This window comes from Sceloporus undulatus, chromosome 10 (genome assembly GCF_019175285.1).
Source record: "Sceloporus undulatus isolate JIND9_A2432 ecotype Alabama chromosome 10, SceUnd_v1.1, whole genome shotgun sequence".
Classification (NCBI taxonomy): domain Eukaryota; kingdom Metazoa; phylum Chordata; class Lepidosauria; order Squamata; family Phrynosomatidae; genus Sceloporus; species Sceloporus undulatus.
The window spans coordinates 9,269,565-9,275,914 of NC_056531.1; the positions used below are offsets into that span (position 1 = coordinate 9,269,565).

The following is a 6,350-nucleotide window of genomic DNA, read 5'->3' on the forward strand; positions in this document are numbered from 1 at the left end:
TTTGGTTCTAGATTACCTAAGGGATCTCCTTCTCCCATACAATCCTGTACACTCAGGTCCTCTAGGAAATGTTTTGGTTCTAGATTACCTAAGGGATCTCCTTCTCCCATACAATCCTGTACACTCAGGTCCTCTAGGAAATGTTTTGGTTCTAGATTACCTAAGGGATCTCCTTCTCCCATACAATCCGGTACACTCAGGTCCTCTAGGAAATGTTTTGGTTCTAGATTACCTAAGGGAACTCCTTCTCCCATACAATCCTGTACACTCAGGTCCTCTGGGTAATGTTTTCTCCAACCAGCCAGGACTAGGCTGGTAATGGTTTCCAGAGGGATTTTTCATCTACTGCCCCCTCACAGTGGAATGACTTCCTGGAGAAGATACGACAGTTGAAAACAGCACCAAAGACATATCCCTTCTAACAGGTCTACCCATGTGAGTGATTTTAATGGTTTTATAGTATTGTATTTTAACTGTTTGTTTTATGTTTTTTTTAAAAATTGTGTTTGTATTTTTGTGTTTGTATTGTGTTGTACCCCGCCTTGAGCCTTAAGGAGAGGCAGGAAAGAAAAATTATTATTGCTATATATTGTGTGATGTGCACATAGATGGTGGGCAGGCGGCAAAATAATAATAATCACAAGGCACAGTTTGATTAGCCGAACAACTACAAGCTGTCTGTACTGTGCGACATCACCTTGTGATTATTTTTTTGCCACCTGCACATCAGGCATGAGCATCATCACACAAATGCACCACCAGCGACCTCCAATTACCTTCCTCTTCCTGCCCAGATGCGATTCCATACAATTGGACACACATTCACACATGCAATGAACCGCCTGTACAGTGCATGTGTGCATCATTGTGCCTACTAATACCTTGGCAAAGCACAATCATGGAGGCCCCCCTTTCACCCCATGCCCACTATAGGAGAGTCTAGTTTGTCTCCTTAATGTTTACCGTTTTTAATGAGCTTTTCAGTACATTTTTTCTACACAACTAATTGCAACTGTTATTTATTACCTATCATGTTTCATTTTTCTTCCAAAGATCTCTTAGTTATTCCCTACTACGTTTACACCAATGTACAAGTAGAAGAAACAAAAGACATTAACCAGTGTCATGAGTGAACAGCTAGCTAAACTCAGTGCCTTGTTGCAAAAGAAAATAAAGCAGAAACTGAGCTGGAGAGTAGCGACTTTCTCTGTGCCTTACCACATGATGTCGTAGCACTTCAGTTCTATTCCATGGGAGACTGTTGTAAAAGTGTGTCCTTTGCCAAACCGATTTTTCCACCTAGAAAAAAGGCACACTTTTACAACTGTCTCCAACAGGAAGCGAACAAAAGTGCTACAGTGTCATGCAGTAAGGCATGGAGAAAGTCCTACACTTTGGCTCTGTTTCCGCTTTGTTTTCTCATACGATATGGGTCTCAAGTTTCTGTGATCCAAATCCATCACCATATCTGCTCTGGTACACTGACTCAGCCATGCTGTCTTCTAATTGTGTGAGTACTAACCATACAAACAGGATTCAAATTGGATCATTCCTTTGGCATACTGAACAGCAAAGTTTGCAATATCATATCCAAATAAGAGCTTGGTAAAATGCTTTTCGAAAGGATGAATATGATGGCATGCTGAAGTCATGAATAACTGAATAGTGGTGGCATGATGCTCTCAGGGTCATCCAACCACTACTTAGTTTTGAATAGCTTCTGTATATTGTTATGTTGATCCTCCTGAAAAATAATTTTCCATGTTCTGAAAAATGAATGTATACTCAATCCTGATGCTGTGTCTGATGGGAAGAACTTGAAAACAAGAAAAACAGGGTGTATGGGTACTGTAACTGGACCGATGTTGTGAACTTGGCAACTGCTTAATCTGTTACTGCAAAAGGCACCATACATTTCTAGTTACTAGCAAAGTAAAGACAACCTTAAACATCTTAACACTTGAGGAAGAAAGACCACTTGTCTGGAAAAGATACCAACTCTTGCGCCTTGTATTGTTATAACTGCAAACTGCTCAGATCTGACTCTTCACTTCAACCTTCTGGGCACGTTCAGAAAATCATATAATGTTAGAGTTATAAGGGACTTCTGTTACCTAGTTCAACCTATTACCCAAAGAAAGGTGGGGGACTGGAGATCCCCACCAAGTACGTCAGTGTTACTTTAAATCAGGGGTAGGCAACTTTTTTGAGCCGGGGGCTGGGTTGCTGTCCCTCAGACAACTGGGGGGCCAAAGCCAAAAATTAAATAATTAATTTTTTTTAAAAAATTAAATATATAAATAAACCAGGACAAATGTAGGACAAAATTTTCAAATGGAAGACACTTTTTTTTAAAAAAATGGAGGACACATGAAAAAAATTGCTGATTTTTTAAAAAATGTTAATATAAATGCATGTTTCTGAGGCTTCTATAGACAATTGCCCCCCAAAGGCCCCAGCAGCAATCGGTGGCAGGACCAGGCCGGGGGCTGGTCCCAAGGCCTTGCCGGGCCGCATTCGGCCCACGGGCCGCAGGTTGCCTACCACTGCTTTAAATGCTAGGGAAATTAGCTTTGCAAGAGATGGGGTAACCTTTAGGATTGTTGACACCCATATATACTGGCAATAACAGGTTTGAGTGAATTAAGGCCCGAAACAGATGGACAGATAGGGGTGGCTTCTGGCCGCTCCAGGGTCATGGTGTTTAGATGACACATGCCACCGAAGCTCCCAGAAGCCACCCTGGGGTTGTACTGGGGCCACCTAAGGTACCCCCAAATCAAACAGCTGTATTGTGCTTCTTGTTGAGGTCCATTTGAGACTGCAGCAGAGGGCACCCTCAGAGCCATGGCGTGTGTTTGCCATGGCCCCAGGGCAATTGGGGTGGGATTGGTTTTGGGCTGCTCCTTCCTGCCCATCTGTTTAGCCCCTAAGAGGGTTTTACAGTTGTCCCTCTGTATCCACAGATTCTTTATTCACGGATTCAACTATCTGCAGCTTAAAAATATTTTTTAAAATTATATAAATTCCCAAATCTTGATTTTGCCATTTTATACAAGGGACACTACAGTATTTTACTGCAGCCCTGTATTTAATGGGACTTGAGCATCCATGGATTTTGTTATCCATGGGGGCTCCTGGAATCACGCTCCAGCTCATACCAAGGGCCCAGTGTATTTAGAAAAACGCAGAGTGCAATTACACACACACAGAATATCAGTTCACACAGAGCTAACTGAAATGGAAATATGGAAATGGCATGGCTGAGTTTGCGGGGTTTAAAAGGCTGATAATCACTTGTCCGAAGAGGAACCATGGAAAGCGGGAGTGATACAAAACATACACAGAATGCAGCCTGGGAAAACTGTATGTGTATTGTGTGCACAGAGGCTAGGTTTTTGGGACCAATATTTATATTCTGAAAACTAGCCTCTGGAGATGAGCTGTCTTGTGAGGTAACAAAGGCTTGATGTTCTTTTCTAGGAATCAACAATGGGATTCCTGACTGGTTGATGATTTTAACTTTAGGTTGACAAAAACAAATGATTGGATCAGGACAACCCCAGGGTGAATGGACAGGGGAGTAGTCAGAGAGAACTGGCTTACTACTTTGGTGCAATGAGACCTCCTTTGTCTCTTGGTGCAAGAGGAAATGCAGAGGACTTGGGGGAAGGGGAAAGCATTAGTAGAGTCATTTAGCCTTGATTGTATTATTACCGGGATCATCTACATGCCTTGAGTCTTGACTGACCTGGAACCTTACCTAGTGACCTAAAGGTCATTGTGATCTCACAAAAAAAAAGCTGGCTCCAGATATGAAATATCATTTATTTATTTAATTTATATGCCGCCTTTTCCCCAGAAGGGACCCAAGGCAGCTCACAAACAAAAACACATTAAAAACTGATTACAGTTGATCACTTCCGGTTGTAATGGCGGACCGAGAAGACGTCCTTTGAAGTAGCTCTCAGAGGAAAAGTCTACAGGACACGGTGTCGGGGCTAGTATCCGTACTGGCTGAATCTCCCTTGGGCACAAGAGAGTCAGAAGGGCTCTATGCAGACTCATTTCTACCCAAAGAGGAATTAAACCGAACAAACATCTTGGCTTCATCCCCCAGGATGGGGTCGTTTTAGGGTTGCCATAATCTGTAGTGACCCAAATACACACAACACACACAAACCTCCAGGTTTTTAAATTTGACAGAATATGTGCACACTCCCACCTGTTTTTTTTTAAAAGGGGGAGGGGGAATACACTTCCGATTGTCCAATGGCTGCAGGAAACGTCACCTATGATGAAAGTGGAACTGAATTTGATTGACAGCAAAGGCACTTTCATTTTAAACCGGTTTCTCCGCACGAGCTAAAAAGGCATTCAGGGTTAAAATACCTTGATTGAGGTAGTGGGCACTTGCATCCGGAGGGATTTGGGGGGGGGGGGACCAAATCTGGCCAGATCCATCCAGCGCAAAAAGGTCAGTATGAATGGGGCCTAAAATACACAGTGTGTGTTGATATTAGGGAAAACTATTATAAGATGCAAAATAGATGGTATCTTACACCTACTAAATTGGCTAGAATATATAAAAATAAAAAAATCAGACTGTTGGAAATGTGCAAAAGTTCCAGGATCATTTATGCACATGTGGTGGTATTGTGATATTGTAAGAAAATATTGGACTAAAATTAATGATAAAATTCAACAAATATTAAATTGCTATGTTAAATCGGATGCAAAATTATATTTATTGGGTATGATTTCAGATCCAAAAACAGAGGAGAAATTTGGTAAACTTTTATTTCTGCCACTTGGATGGTATACGCTTCTCATTGGAAAGGAGATGAACAACCCACCTGGAAAGAATGGCTGATGAAATTATTGGATTACATGGAGATGGATAAACTTACTTGTTTAATTAAAGGTCACAATTGGGAAAAACTGAAAAAAATCTGGGAACCCTTAATTAATTTTGTTAAATCAGAAGACAAGTTAACCAACTTTTAATGGTAAAATCAGGCTGATAGAGAAAAGTTTGGAAATATAAATATATGTTGGTTTGAATATAAACACAAAATATTATTGTAGAATGAAGCAATGGAAATATATATATTAAGCACTGAGTGGGGAAAATGTGAAAAAACAGCAAGCAGTCAAAATAGAGAAAAACATGTTTGTATTAACGTCTGCTTAATTGCATAATAATGTCAATATGTTTCTCCTAGTAAGTCATCCTAAATGTTTAGTGTTATTAGTATACTGACATTGGTTGTGTTATTGTATTATTATTGTCTCTGTATTGTTGTGGTCATTGTATTGTAATTGCAATGCTATTGTTATTGTATGTTCTTTTTTAACTCAATAAAAAATTAATAATAAAAAACTAATTACAGTTAAAGAATTAAAACTTCACATGAAACAATATAAAATTACAAACATGAAAAGCACAATAAAAACACGGTACCCACCCCAGATAACAAATGCCCCATAGAACAAGCCGTCCCATGATCACACATTAAAAGCCTGCCTGAATAAAGTTGTTTTTGCTTGCTGATGGAAGGCAAGTAGAGAGAAAGGCAGCCACCGAGAAGGGTCTCTCTCTTGTGTCTTCACCAGGTGAGTCGGTGATGGGGATGGGACCAAGAGAAAGCCTTCTCCTGAAGATCTTTGAGCTCTGCCAAGTTCGTATGGGGAGATACGGTTTCTCAGATAGTCTGGACCTAAGCCTTATAGGGCTTTATAGTTCATGACCAGCACTTTGAATTGTGCCCAGAAACAAATCGGTAACATGGAGACCCCAAATCCAGTGCAAGGTGTGCTAACAACCTACACATATGATGCAGGAATCTTTCAGCTACATATTCTTGGCAGAACTCCATCTAGCCTCTTCCTATATATGGTAGTCCTAATAAAAATGGTGCGGCTAATCCTTAGTAAATTCCATTTTATTTTATATTAGCCATAAAGTTGGAACAGGATACGGAGTGCATTATAAAATTATATAAAACAACAGTATTATTGTCATGCAAATTATTATAATTTATGATGGTTTACCATAACAATGATAAATTATTATAATTTCATTGTCATAGTAGGTAAATTGACTTGAAGGCACACAACAACAATAGGTAAGTTAGTAAATTTCCCTTCTTGTCTTTAAAGCAGGCCCCATGTGCTTAGCAGCTGTATGAACTGGCACTAACAGACCATTCCTTGTGTTTCATGAAGACTGGAAAAGGACACAGGGAAAGGGGTGTTCCATATTATCCAAATGGAGCACTCCATGGTTATATATATGCTTGTATATGGTCAGAAGTGAGCAGATTCCTGTCCATGAAAAACCCAGCTGG

General features: G+C 40.2%; 1 protein-coding gene across 1 annotated transcript in view; it reads right to left on the reverse strand.

Annotated features, from left to right (window-relative positions):
• Positions 1–6,350, reverse strand: part of LOC121916709 — a 55,766-nt gene that overhangs the window by 43,945 nt on the left and 5,471 nt on the right. The gene's annotated exons all lie outside the window — the stretch shown is intronic.